The sequence below is a fragment of the Tupaia chinensis genome, unplaced genomic scaffold (genome assembly GCF_000334495.1).
Source record: "Tupaia chinensis unplaced genomic scaffold, TupChi_1.0 Scaffold000489_1, whole genome shotgun sequence".
In the NCBI taxonomy this organism is placed as follows: domain Eukaryota; kingdom Metazoa; phylum Chordata; class Mammalia; order Scandentia; family Tupaiidae; genus Tupaia; species Tupaia belangeri.
This window is the reverse complement of record NW_006160001.1, coordinates 5,327,415-5,342,306: the sequence shown is the minus strand read 5'-3', so window position 1 is coordinate 5,342,306 and position 14,892 is coordinate 5,327,415. Positions and strand designations below refer to the sequence as shown.

The 14,892-nt window shown below is 38.3% G+C and overlaps 1 protein-coding gene across 3 annotated transcripts in view; it reads right to left on the bottom strand.

The window, feature by feature from the left end:
* The window catches only part of PRLR (prolactin receptor), a 203,513-nt gene that overhangs the window by 48,092 nt on the left and 140,529 nt on the right, over nucleotides 1-14,892 (bottom strand). Inside the window, exon 1 of one of the 3 annotated variants that reach the window (XM_027774884.1) lies at nucleotides 13,439-13,587. The exons of 1 other annotated variant lie outside the window; for it this stretch is intronic. The gene's annotated coding sequence lies outside the window, so the exon portion shown is untranslated. Of the gene's footprint in view, nucleotides 1-13,219; nucleotides 13,357-13,438; nucleotides 13,588-14,892 lie in introns of those variants that run through there. One more of the 3 variants, XM_027774885.1, reaches the window with a different exon arrangement.

Here is a 14,892-nt window from a genome sequence, read left to right as displayed (position 1 = left end):
CTTTTTTTTCTTTTTGGGTAAACCACTTGAGTTCCCTCTGTATTCTGGTTATCAGTCCCTTATCTGAGGCATATTTTTCAAAAATATTCCCCCATTCTGAAGGCTGACTATTCACACCAATTACTGTGTCCTTTGCTGTACAGAAACTTCTTAATCTGATATATTCCCACTTGTCTATTTTAGGGTTATTGTCCGTGCTTTGGGAGTCTTATTTATCCCAATGTCTCCCAGAGTTTCTCCAGTGTTTTCCAACAGTGCTTTTATAGTTTGAGGTCTTAGGTTCAGATATTTCATTCATTTTGAGTTGATTTTTGTTAATGGTGAAAGATGAGGGTTCAGTTTCTTCTTTCTGCAGGTGAATACCCAGTTTTTCCAGCACCATTTACTAAAGGGGTTTTCCTTTTCCCATTGGATTGACTGGTATCCTTTGTCAAAAATCAGTTGACTGTATGCTTTGGGTGTTATTTCTGGGGTCTCTATTCCATTCCATTGGTCCACCTGTCTGTTTTTGTGCCGATACCATGCTGTTTTGATGATCACAGCTTTATAGTATATTTGGGGGTCAGGGAGTGAGATGCTGTCCTTTCCACTTATATTGCATTAGGATTGCTTTGGCAGGACCAGCAGTTAGCATAATGGCTATGTTGCTGGACTCCCATGTAGCTGGCTGTAGTTCGTGTCCCGGACTCGGTGGCTTAAAACTCACACCGGACGCGTGTGCGTGTGTGCCTAAGATCCCGAGAGGAGAATAGAGGAGAAGGGATTGCGGTGTGGCCATCCCCCCTGGGTGATTTCTCGCTTTCTGTCTCTCTCTCTCTCTCTGTCTGGTGAGCTAACTCAGGAATATGGGATGCCCTTTCACTTTTTTATTTCCTTCTCAATATCTTTTTTGAGATTTTCATAGTTTTCTTTGGAAAGGTCTTTGACTTCCTTGGTTACGTTTATCCCTAGGTATACATTTTGTGGCTATGATAAAAGGGATTTCTTTCTTCAGATCTACTTTGTTTAATTTGTTGTTCATATATAGAAATGCTATAAATTTTTGGATGTTGATTTTGTGTCCTGCCACTTTATTGTATTCATTTATTACTTCAAGAATTTTTTTCATGGAAACCTTTGGGTCTTCTAAATATATCATCATGTCACCTGCAAAACAGAAGTATTTTCAACTGTTCTTTGCCTATTTGAATGTCTTTTATATTATTCTTTTTTCTGATAGCATTGGCTAAGACTTCCAGCACTATATTACAAAGCAGTGGAGAAAGTGGGCAGCCTTGTCTAGTACCAGTTTTTAGTGGAAAAGCTTGTAGTTTTTCCCCATTTAGTAAAATGTTAGCTATAGGTTTTTCATATGGTTTTTACTGTGTTGAGAAATAACCCTTCTTTACCAATCTTGCTGAGAGTCTTAATCATGAAGGGATGTTGTATTTTATCAAATGCTTTCTCTGCATCAAATGAAATGATCATATGTTTTTCTGATAATTTGGTGTATTATATTTATGATCTTGCATATGTTGAATCACCCTTGCATCCCTGGAATAAATCCTATCTGATTATGATGAATAATCTTTTTTATACTTTGTTGGATACGATTTGCAAGTATGTTGCTGAGAATTTTTGCATTTATATTCATCAGAGATATTGGTATGTAGTTTTCCTTTTTTGTCATGTCTTTATCAGTTTTGGAAATGAGGATGTTGAAGGCTTTATAAAATGGATTGGGGAGGTTTCCTTCCTTTTAGATCTTTAGAAATAATTTGAGAAGAATGGGGGTTAACTCTTCCTTAAAATGTTTTAGGATTCAGAAGTGTAGCCATCAGGACCTGGGCTTTTCTTTGTCGGGAGGTTATTTATTACTGATTCAACCTTACGATTTGTTATGGGTATATTCAGGTTTTCTATGCCCTCCTAACTCAATCTTGGTAGATTATATATATCCAGGAACTTGTTCATCTCCTCCATGTCCTCTTGTTTTTGGCATATAAAACCCCGTGTATTTTTTTACTTACTCTATGCTCCCTAGTTCTGACTTCTGTGTCTTTTTTGCCTTCCAGCTTCAAGTGGGTTCCACTTACAATAGGGAGAGGATGAGAGACAGCACATCAGGGTGTCTCTTTCCAACTCTCTTGCCCTTTTCATGGCTCGGTTCTAGCAGTGCTTGGGTCTCTCCTACCTCAGCTCCGGCTGTGCAGCCCTTCTTCATGACTCCAGCTATCATTGGGCCCCAGAAAAATTCTACCCTCTCTATCCCTCTGTATGTAGAGGGGATGTTGACAAACTCTGTTCTTTTATCCCTTCCTACAGGTATGTAAATTGTCTCTTCATCACATTCTCTTAAAGATCCTAGCTGAAAATGCCTTCATTTTCCTGTCTGACAATACAATACAGCCCTTGAACATATGTTGAATTGTTTCTGATTGCTTTGAACAGTCTAGAAACATGTAAAATTTTGCATTTTCTTTCAAACACTAGGATATACTAATGTAGGATGGAAAGGGTGGGCAGACATAACAGAATATCCAGGGGGAAAATACTTTCTATGTTGCTGTCTGCTGCATCTAGTCTGTTATTATAGCACACAAGCCATGGACAATATGTAAACAAATATGCTTGATTGTGTTCTAATAACATTTTATTTGAAAAAAAATGGTAGGCTGAATTTGGACTACAGGTCATATTCTGCTGATTTCTGATATGAAGAGAAAGTATGGATTTATTTTGAATGTGTCCAGAAGGAAGAAGTTGAATAAAGGTATAATAATCACAGGAGAGGGACCAGCAGGTGGTGTAGCAGTTACATTGCTGGACTCCCACACAACCGATTATGGTTTGAGTCCTAGACCTGGTGGCTTGAAAATCATGCTGAGTGTGTGCATGTGCATGCCAAGGATCCAGGGAGGAGAATGGAAAAGGGATTATGACATGACCATACCTCCTGGGGAGTGATTTCTCACTTTCCCTCTCACTGTCTCTCTCTGGCAAATGCACATACCCTAAGGCAAAAACCTCTAAAAAAGAAAAGATTATAAAGAATCACAGGGAGGTAGATTTGTGCTAATTTTAATATCTTTCTAATAGTGATTATAATTCTCAAATGAAATGAGATTTCTCATGAGGCTGTGAGTTTATTGCCATTGCAAGAGTTCAAATCAGAAGCCCGGTAATATAGAATAATTTTCTGAAAAGCATGAGGAGTAAATCAGTTAATGTAGGAGGTAACAATGTCTCATATTTATATATAGTCAATATAGTATAGTGTACACATAGTAAGTCTTCTAGGTTTTATGTTCCTAAAGGGGAGGTGCGGTGTCATATCTGTCTTTTCATCCCCCTCTCCTGAAAACCTAACACTGTGCTTACCATGTGGTGGGTGTGATCAGTACATTTTTTTGTCAACTCAACTTTTTAAGTAAAATCCTGATGACAGATAAATTGAACTAATTTGTCTTTAGCAGTCATCATTACTAGTCTTAGTAAATTAGCTCAATTACCTTTAATAAGCTTCATCATTTGAAGACTTTCACTCAAAATACTAGACATAATACTTAACATTACTAAGGTCTGAAAATATGCCAGCTACTATGCTAAGAACTTTACATAAGTTATCTGATTACATTCTTCCCAAATACCCATGAGGTAGGTTTTATTATCTCTATTTCATTATGATGAAATTGAAATTCAGAGGAGTCGCAGAGCAGGTAAGTGGCATAACCAAAATTTCAACTGAGATCTGTTTGATGTCACTGGCTGTGGTTCCACCACGAGTGCATCCTGCTTCCCATTCATGCAATCTTTGTTCAACAAATGTTGGTTGGTTGCCAAATACTATTTTAGATACAGAAAACAGAGCTGTGGCTATGAATAGATCAAGTCTATGTTTGATCTAGAACTTACACTCTATGTGAGACAGAGTGGGAGTTGATATAACATCAACAAATGAGATATTAATACGTGGTAATTTGTCAAGAGACACAGAGATTAGAGACATAAAGATTTCTTGTCTGCAGTAGAACTGCAGTTACAACCCTAATTGATGAATCTGCCAAAGCTTTTTCTTTTTTTTTTTTTTTCCGAGAGTTTTTTTTAGCTACAGAGTGTCTGCGCTGCCAGACAATTAGAGAGAGACAGACAGAAAGCAAGAAATCACCCCCCAGGGGGGATGGCCATGACACAATCCCTTCTCCTCCATTCTCCTCTTGGGATCCTGGGCATGCACACACACATGCCTGGCGTGAGTTTAAGCCACCGGGTCCAGTACTTGAACCACGGTCGACTACATGGGAGTCCAGCGACATAGCCATTATGCTAACTGCTGGTCCCCCAAAGCTGTTTCTTGTGTACTGCCATTAGCCCCATTTTTTTTTTTTTTGTCTTGACAAATTGTCAGATATACACAGAGATTCCGAAAGAAGTTTCAAGCATTCTGGCAACTGATATATATCACGTATGCCAATTTGTAGATAAGCATGAGTTGCCCTTAAAGGGGAAAGAACAATTAGACTCGTTAAAGTACTCAGAATCAGTCCTTTCGGACAGGTGGGATTAACTGGGAGACCGGAGACAAGAGGTGGAAGGGATGGCCGAGGGAACCACTACGGGGGATGAGGTCAGTTCAGTTAACACAAAAATGAAAGAAGAAAACTATAATCCTTGGTAATATTCCCTTTTATTTCTTCCCTGAAACAGACATAAGAAGAGCTTAAGTTCTATCTTTCAGTTCCAAATTTCAAAAATCAGTGTTTGCAACTATTGGTACTCTATGAAGAGTAGCTGACCTTTTCCTGTCAGGCAGAGGTAAACACACAAATTTGAGTCAAGGTCATGGGCCTGGTTTAGGAGTGAAACTATCGGGTGGTTGGGAGTGGAGAGGACAAAAGAGAAATTCCAAAACCTTGACTGAGATTGAGATTAAGAGAGGGAACAAAAGCATTTAGGGTCCCACAGGGTAAAGTCAAATCAAAGATCATGTCCAACTAGCAAGTGCTAGCTGGGAATGGGAGACAGAGCCCAAAGTTCTGGGACTGAGTAAACACAGCCCAGAGGAGGAAGTGAAAGAGTTCAGAATTTTGTTTATGTCTTATTTGGTGCCAGCCGTAAGGGGTGGTTGTGGGTGGCTTAGTTAAAGGAACAGATAGAAACTGACAAACAGTAGTAATAGTTCTGCAATTCTAGAATGCCTATCATTAGTGGACTGCAAAGTGCTTCTGAGATTAGTGAGTCCTGATGGCAGAAACATAATCTTATTTTTTCAAAAAGGTTAGAAAACAGAAAGACAATAATTAATTAAGATTTATTGACTGCCAGACACCATTTCTAAGCACTGTAATGCATTATTTCATTTAATCTTCATAAAAACATTTTAATAAGTAAGCTCCTTAATAGAGAGCTAGTTTTAAAAAATTATTAAAAATACGAATGACATTTAGAAGGAACCTCTAAAATGTCCTTACTGAAAATAAGCGGGGGCTAGCCAGGTGGTGTGGTGGTTAAGGTGGCTGGATCCCACATGGATGACTGTGCAGTTCAAGTCCTGGACTCAGTGGCTTGGAAAGCATGTTGTGTGTACATGCATGTGTGCCCAAAATCCCAAGAGGAGAATGGAGGAGAAGGAATTGTAGTGTTGCTAGCATCACCCCTCCTGCCCCCTGAGGGGGCAATTTCTCACTTTCCCTCATTCTCTCTCTCTCTTTCTCTCTGTGTCTCTCTGGCAAGTACACATGTTCTATAGCAAAACTAAAGAAAGAAAAAGAAAAAAGGAAATTAGTCCTAGTCACTCATTCATTTCACTGGTTCACTCATATATGAATATCCATTCACTCATACTTCCATTTGTTCACTCATACACTTATTCGGCCAATAGTTCTTGAACACCTAATATATATTGGGTACTACTCTAAGGTCTTTGCACAGATAACTTTTTGAAATGGTTTTATTTCTTTGCTCAACAGGGAGGCAGTGGAGGAGGCAAGAGAGTCTTAGCCAGAAAATCTGGGTTGGTTCTGTGTCTAACTGATCCTGTGGCCATTAGACAAGTCTCCTTTCTTCTCTAATGTACAACAAAGAGCTACACGATGCTTGAGGTCTTTTAGAAATCAATGGTAAAGTATTCAGTATCTTTATAGTACATTGCAGTTTATAATAAACATTCATTTATAATCTGTAGTTCTACCTTCCCACCTCCATCAGGTAAATCATACTTATGAAGCTTTAGATGTAAAAAATAGTCAGGACCTAACCCATGCTCCTCTTCTTTTTCCATTAAATCCCTCTGCCTTTTGTGTGTGAGTTTGTGGTTAATTTCTAGAAAAATTGTAAGAGCTCAAAGCAGGTATCAGAGGAAAAGGAAGGGGATATATAGAAGATAAAGAAGACTAGTTGAAAATGGGGAAGATGGTGTGTTAGATTTCAGGGCCTTATGTGTTGTCTCTGAAACTGTTCAGGGATGCTATGATCACTGAGAAAATGTATTTAAAATCCCAATAAAGGAGACTCTCTAACTGGTGGAAATTAAGCAGAGGCAGATTGTGTTCCATAAAAGGGCAATGGAGTCCCTCACTGGACTTGCCATTTGTCCATAACTAGGCAGAGTTAGAACAATGGATTATTTTATAAGGCGGAGGCCCTAGACTGAAGAGGAAGAATAACTTTTTAAATTATTTTTCTTGCCAAGGATGAAAGGGGCTACTGTTGTTGAAAGTAAGCTCCTTGCTACTGTGGATTCTTATGCAGAGAATGTAAATAATCCTGAATCAGGGCTCCAAGACCAGTAAGGAAACTCTCTGAAATGCTATGATTCTCAGAGGCTCGAGGCTTACAAATTAGTCTGTAATCTACAACCCTTACTCTAGAGTTTAGATATTCTTACAAAGTCTGATGGGGAAAATTCTAGCCACTGACTTCCAGGCCAAATGCCTCAATTCACTTCTTTCCAGGAAGTACTTTGTATGAATCCTTGACAGAGTATTCTTGACAAGCCCAGCTGACCTCCTGGTTTGGGCACTTCTTATTTATTTTATTTTTCAAAATTAAGGGACCAGCAGTTGGCATAATGGTTACGTCGCTGGACTCTCATGTAGTGGACTGTAGTTTGAGTCCCAGACCTGGTGGCTTAAAACTCACGACGGATGTGTGTGTGTGTGTTGTATGTGTGTGTGTGTGTGTGTGTGTGTGTGTGTATTAGTGAGGAAATAGCCCCATGGAAGCTGGTATGTGAGGTCCATAAATTTGAGACTGAAAACAAGAGCAATAGAATCTAAAGTGCGTGGCCTAAAAAAAAACCCCTTTTTTTAAAAAAAAAAAAAAAAAAAAAAAAAAAAGTCTAAAAATGTTAAAAAGAATTATTTAAAATTTTACATTTAGTCTCTATATAGCTTTATAGTATACTATATAGCTTTATAGTATACATTTCTTTTTCTAGCACAGATACAATGCCTGTCGGTCATTTTTTGACAAACATCCGTGATAAGAGACATTTCTGGAAGCCAGAGTTGAACATAAAATTGGACCAACACAATGAAACTCTAGTCCTACTAGTCAATAGATGCAAGAAGGCTACATACATTAAGTGCTCTCCCCCTTCCTTCTCTCCTGTTTACCTGAGACCCAGCTGCTGGCCCACTGGGCCTTGTGAACACCTCATGACCAGTCCCTTACCTCATGGAGCTGACTCACGGCAAATGCGGTTCTAGAGATATGTATCCTCTCCCAAGATCAGAGGTACTAAATGAATGGTATACAAGTTTAGGATTATAAGCTCTGGTGATTATGCTAATTGATAACCTTTTATTGCTGACTTTTTAGTGTAATATCAAACAATGTACATAGAAACCAAACTGCTGCCTTGGAGACAGGGAGTCTGTGCTGTGCTTGTCACTCTTACAGGTAATACATGCTCTCTTTGATCTTAACATATATAACCTGAACCTTTACTCAATGATGGCCTGGGCTGTTTTCCATCTGTCAGTGGAGCATCCTCTCTAGCTTAGGTAAGTAATAAATTAATGTCTTTTAACCTCTGGGTGTGTTCTTTGAAAACTGGTGAACCTTACAGGCAAGCCCTCTCAGATTTGGAGCTTCCCTAGTTCAACAGACTAACAGGGTTACCTTTGATATTATCCAATGCCCTTATTTTCTAAAAGATTTTCCATCTGCCCACTTGATTGAAAGCATATAGGTCAACTGGGTATTTTCTGAAGGTAATGACTTAAAAAAAAGAAAGTTATATGGGAATGCTTTGTAACAATGGGACACTGTGAAAGATTAGTTTCTTTTTCTTTTCTTTTCTTATTTATGTATTTATTTATTTATTTTGCATGGAAGATTTACTGCTAATATTAGTTTTATTATTGTTATAACCTCTCAAGATCGCAGTACTGGTTATTAGCAGAGCCAAATCCACATTGGGTTGCTTCAAATCCTTTTGCGAAAGATTTTGTGTAAATAAAGAATACTACTGATAATTTATTGGGTTATCAGAAAAGTCATGATGCATTTTTGCATAGAAAAACATAGAAAAATACATCATGACTTTTCCAATGACCCAGGAAAAAGAACCAAAGTCCAGGACTCTCTGGCTGGCCAGCAGGCAATGCTAGAGTTTAGAGCTGACTTTTACAAGGATAAGAGAGTCAAATCAGGATCACTCAAAAGCAGGGTGGTTGTTGCAGTCCAGTGAATAGCCGCCCCATGAATGTGAGCCTGCAGAAATTGGTCAACGGTCACTTTGACCGAAGCAAGTGACCATGGATTGGGCACGGGGATGAGAGGGCCACTAGCAGTGAACCTGAACACAAAGTGGCTTTCTTATTTCACCTCACAGGCTGTGGATATAAATTCACCTTCCTGAAGACAGTGAGAGACATCTATAAGCAAGAGTCCACCCTACTGATTTAAAGGAAGTGGAGGCAGCAATAAAAACAATCTCCAAGTGACAAAAAGACATTGTTTAGTATTCCCAAGGAATTCGTTTTAAAAAATAATCCTTAATTTATTGCAATATTAGGAACATTTTAAAAAATGTTATCTTTGTTCTGATCTTTAAATCCCCGATAAAGTATTTATGGAAAGGTTTTTTTAAGCAATTGAAGCCACTAATAAACTGGAGAAAGAACATTCTTTTTTAATTAAAATAGCAGATTGTTATTATATTAATAGCCATCTGAATGGAAAACACCTTTTATCCAGAAATATAAGAGAATAAATATTTCCTGGTCTGGTATATAAGTTTAGGATTATTTAGGATTAGTAGCCAAAATAATTTCTATTATATGCTATAAAATTGAGGAGACTGTTCAGAGGGGAATGCTGGCCGGAAGAACGGCTTTAGTTTTCCCGTTACTTCAGCCCAGCTGCAGAGCATCTGAATGCCATTTGTCTTTGGCCCTTGAACTACTTGCTCCCTCATCCTTGGGGCAACACACCTAATGGCCCTCCTGAAAGTAGCGTGTGTTAATGCTGACCTTCTGTTTTTCCATCTACTTCACTATCTAGTCTGCCTTTTTTAGGGGAAGTTGAACTTGGCAGAATGAAAAATTATGCTTCTGTTTACTCTTCTCTTCCCAAGGCTAATTTAAAAGTGCAGTTGGTGAGTGAATGGTGATGTTAATAGGAACATTTTAAACCATTAAGCAGAGAACGGAAATAATGACCTGTGTACAATGGACTAATTCCCTAGCTGATGTAAATGACCAAATGTACTATTTATTTATTTATTTTTTGGAGAGTTTCTTTCTTATTGGGCACGTGTGCTCGCCAGAAAGACGGGTACTATTTTTATCCTGGAAGTGCCATGTGCAGATCCTTTTACTTCCTGCAAACCAGGGTCTAGCACCGTAAAGCTGGAAAGATGTAACACTGGACACTGAATTTTTTTCCTTTGAGTTTCCTTGGGCCCTAACTTTTTTCAAATGTCTTCATCCCAGCAGCTAGTTTTTGTTTCTCCCTTATGACTTTTTTTTTTTTTTTTTTTTTTTTTTTTTTTTTTTTTTTTTTAGGGAGGTTTTTGCTATAGGGCAGGAGTGCTCGCCAGAGGGACAGAGAGAGAGAAAGTGAGAAATCACTCCCTACCTAGAGGGGATGGTCACACTGCAATCCCTTCTCCATTCTTCTCTTGGGATTTTGGTCATTCACACACATATGCCCAGTGTGAGTTTTAAGCTGTGGTCCAGGACTTGAACCGTGGTTGACTACACGGGAGTCCACCGACATAACCACCATACCATTTGCTGGTCCCTCTCCCTTATGGCTTTTGATGACATCATTTCTTAAAGTGGTCCAATTGTTTCAACCATTTTTTTTTATTATTTAAAAAAATTAGAATTTCTCTTTGTTTATGTTATTTCGGCTCTATCCCCATATACAGAATATTGGTAGCATGATTCATCACATATAGGCAGCAGGTCCAATGCTGTATATAGAATGTTGAATCAGACCAAAAAGATATAAATAAGGCTTGTGCCACTTTCTAGCCTTGTGACCTTAATAAACATATTAAATATAAAATACAATATTTTATTCCCTAAGAATCAGGTTTTTCATCTGTAAAATGAGAATATCTATAGCTATCTCTGATTGCTGCAAGGTTTAATGCACAATACTCAGGAAATAGCAAGTAATTAATATATGCTAATGATAATAACTGCTAACATGGACTGCAAATTTGTTATATACCAGGGATTATGGGATTCCCCAAAGCATCTCTAGGAAGTAAGAGCACTATTATCTTCATTTGCTGATGAAAATAAGAAAAAGAGGGTTAAAGACTTACTGGCTCAGTGAGCCAAAGATAAGACGCGGCCATGCTAGGATTCTGGAAACTTGAACTGGTTGCTATTCATTATTTAAGAAAGGTAGACATAAAAGATTTTTGTTACCCTAAGAACTTTCTGAATATGGATTTCAGGGCAAATTCTAAAACCTATGGAACCTCTTCATTTTTTATCCATTCTCTTTTGCATGTTTCTTCATTCATATCCTTGCCAATAGCAGTGAAAAGGCAAAGATGACTCAACAGACAGGAAGGTGTGGCCAATAGACGTCTGTCAAACCGGTTATGGAGCCTGACCTCAAACTCAGTTATAAACATTATAAACACATGAACGCAAGTGCCTTCATAGTCCATGTGTGTATAATTAACAACAAAAACTTCAGACTTTCTAAAATTATTTTATTAGAAAGGAGGAGTAAAGAGTCTTGAATGCAGATCTACTGTATTAGGAGTGTAAAAAACACAAATAAAAATATTGTGGCCTTGTTATTCTATTACCATTAGATTATCTTATAAACATCCACTCTCCACAAACTTAAATAGAAATCATTTTTGCTGTCAATACCAAATACCTTTAAATTTAAAATATTTAGATTAGAAACAGTTTTATTAACTCATGTGTACAAGTAAAAAAGTGTATAATTCAGATGACAGAGGCCATGACAATTTGGTCTTTTAATGAAAATACTAGTGTGCTATCCTTCAACTGATGAATGGATAAACAAATATGATATATCCCTATAATGGACTGTTACTCAGCAATGAAAAGGAATGAAGTACTAATACATGATACAGCATGAACAAACCTCTTAAAAAGATTATCCTAAATTTAAAAAGGCATCACAAAGGAACACATGTAATATGATTCTATTTATGTGAACTCTCCAAGAAAGGTAAATCTGAACAGAGGAGAAAGTAAATGAGTGATTGCTAGGATTTAGCAGTTGGGAAGAGAATAGAATGGGGAATGACAGCTGATGTGTGCTTCTGGAGGTGATGAGATGCTCTAAGATTAGATTATAGTGATGGCCATACAACTTTGTGAATATACTAAAATCCACTGAAGTGTATAAATTAAACAGGTGAGCTTTATGGAGTGCAAATTATATCACCATAAAACTATTTAACTAGTTTGTTATTTCCCCTACCTACTGGCAAAAATAATAAATTTCCATTCCTGTTCAGTAGCTGTTTTTGAATAAAAAGTGATGGAAGAAGGTATTTTATCCATTACCCACAGGGCCTTTATAATTAACTTTGTCCTTACCTCCCCATTTTGTAAGTCCATCAAGTAGTGGATTGCTGTGAAGCTGGAATTCCACAGATCATTGGTTCTCTGTTTATCAAATACACCTCTCAGGCCAAACCTTCAAATCTGCCTCTGATTTCTTTCCTGTATTTTTATTCTTTCCTCTTAAAACATTGCTAAAACCCAATATTCCAAACCAGATCTAAATTGACTTAGACCACCCACTTCTGTGGCTCCTTATTGCAAAGGGAATCAAACTATTTGTAATGAATAAATAGCAGAAATTGATGAGGAAAAACGATCATGTTGCATTCTCTCCTTTCTGGATGCTGGTGGTGGAGACCTAGACAGACTGCTTTTATTTCAGTAAGTATACATTACAATAATAGTTAGACCAGAACTAGGAAGCCAATTGAGAGAACTAAGAAATTCTATGATTGGAATTCAGGCATCAAGAGAAAGACGTTCTTACTGTTCTTAACTTGCTCAATCCACTGTACTGAGGGAATGGCACATTGTATCCTTTGGATTGAAATCTCAGTTCAATTTCTAAATGCTGAGAATCTTGATTTTTGCTTGGCTTCCAGCATCCGTAAAGAAGCTGTCAGGAGAAAAGCCACTGTGGGGTTGTACAACTCTGACAGAACCCTTACTCTACATTTTGTGTCTCTGACCCAGCAAGGTTAGGGAAGACTTTGAGGTCAAGGGATCAACATAGCAATTGTGGAGTTGGGGCTCAACTGGTTTTGAGACAGGAAGAAACCCTGAAATGTGAAATTTAACTGGGCAAAATCTACCCATTCTATCATTCAGGGAAATCATCATATCTTTTTTTTTGTTGTTTTTTTTTAAAGAACAGTCCTTTTTTATAATTATTTATTTAATTTTATTTATTCACTCATTTATTTTAATTTGACCAGAGAGAGACACAGAGGAGGAAAGAGAGAGAGGGAAAATGAGAAAGGAAGCTACCAGGTCCAGGACTTGAACCGTGGTCGGCCATGTGGGAGTGTCCAGCACCTTAACCACCATGCCACCTGTTGGTCCCCACATCATATCTGTTAATGATAAATTTCAATCATTTTACTCAATGTATTTTTCTACCTTTAAAAAATAATCTATTTCCCCTTCTATTTTCTTATTTAACCCTCACTATCCATCCTCTGACAATGTAATTTAACTCCTCCCACTTTCCCTTTACTTACCTCACAAGGCAGGTAAAGTGCGAGCAGTGGGGTGGGCATGGAGCTTAGATGATGCACATGCTTTTCCTTCCAATCTGCCTCTATCTTGGCCTCTATTCCCCTAGAGAACCCAGTTCTCACTGAGAGAGAGAGAGAGAGAGAGAGAGAGAGAGAGAGAGAGAAAGAGAAAGAGGGATTGACGTGCAAGGAAATCAGAATCCAGGAAGCCTAGTGACTTACCCTGGGCATGTCACAATCTAAAGTTTGGATGCTTGCTTCATAATGCAGGTGAAGGTGTAGAGCTTGCCAGATTTACCAAGGGTGCCTGCTGGGGTTTGTTCCTGGCTCTGAACTTCCTCAATGACCAGTCTGTGCAGCTCTAATGAGCACCAACCTGTTTGTTTGCCCATAACCCCTTGGCAGTCTGACTCTTCAGGCAGATTAATATTTGCCTTGGAATATCTAAGGTCCTAACTACTCCTTCTCCATTGTAAAAGAGAAAAAAAAAAAAAGAAAAGGCAAAATAAAAACCAAAACACACAGTTGGATCACTTCCTTGTGACAGTAGCTGGATTTATTAGGTTTAGTTTGATCTAGTTTACAGCTTGCCTTCTAGAGAATCAAGATGGCTAAATTCAAAGCAGCTGTGGTTTCAACAAAGCAGAGGAAATGCACTAGACATAGGAGAGGAGTTGGGAGTGGTGGAGACAAATGTAACCAAGGCAAGCTACGGGGATGAGTCCTGAATCTCTTTACACTGGAGGCTTGAGTCTACTCTGCTATTACTGTGTAATGTTACTTGGGTTCTGCTCACTTGGGTTCTATAAAACATGTCTCACAGGGTAGAACGTGTGTTTATGAAGGGGCCAGCATGGGCTAAGGAGCAAGGGTTGTTCTGTCAGTCCTTCTTGTCCAAAGTCACTTTCCAGATAGAAAGTGAATTTGTAGTTCTAAAATTGTGTCAAGTCAGAAGTCAGAGGATGCAAGTGGAAATGTTCTTACAATGTGAATTGTTTGGTTGACATTATGGGTTTAATGGTGTTCCCCAAGAGAGTTGTTAAAGTCCTTCAATATCTCAGAACATGACCTTATTTGGAAGTTGGGTCATTGCAGATGTAATTAGTTAAGATGAAGTCATACTGGAGTAAGGTGGACCCTAATCCAATATGATTGGTGTCCTTATAAGAAGTACAGAAGAGATCCACACAGAGAACACCACGTGATGGCAGGGGCAGAGACTGAGGTGATGCAGCAGCTGCCGAAGAATGGTGAAGATTGCTGGCCATCACCAGAATCTAGGAAGAGGCAAGGAAGAATTCCACCCAGCTTCTCAGAGAGAGCAGAGTCCTATTGAAACCTTGACTCCAGACTTCTAGCCTCCAGAACTGTGAGAAAGTAAATTTGTATTGTTTCAAGTCCCATATTTGTGGTTCTTTGTTACAACAATCTTAAGAAACTCATACATACTATTTGTATCTGAGTGGGTTGGTTATGCTTTTAAGTGCCTTTCTCTGAAACCAATTTATACTTCTTATACCTATTTAAAATGTAACAACATTTCAAAAATTTTTATTTGCTATTATGTTATTATTTTAATTTGCTATAGAAGATGTGCGAGAGAGAGAGAGAGAGAGAGAGAGAGAGAGAGAGAGAGAGAGAAGAGAGGCGAGAGAGCACGCCACCACAGGAGGGGC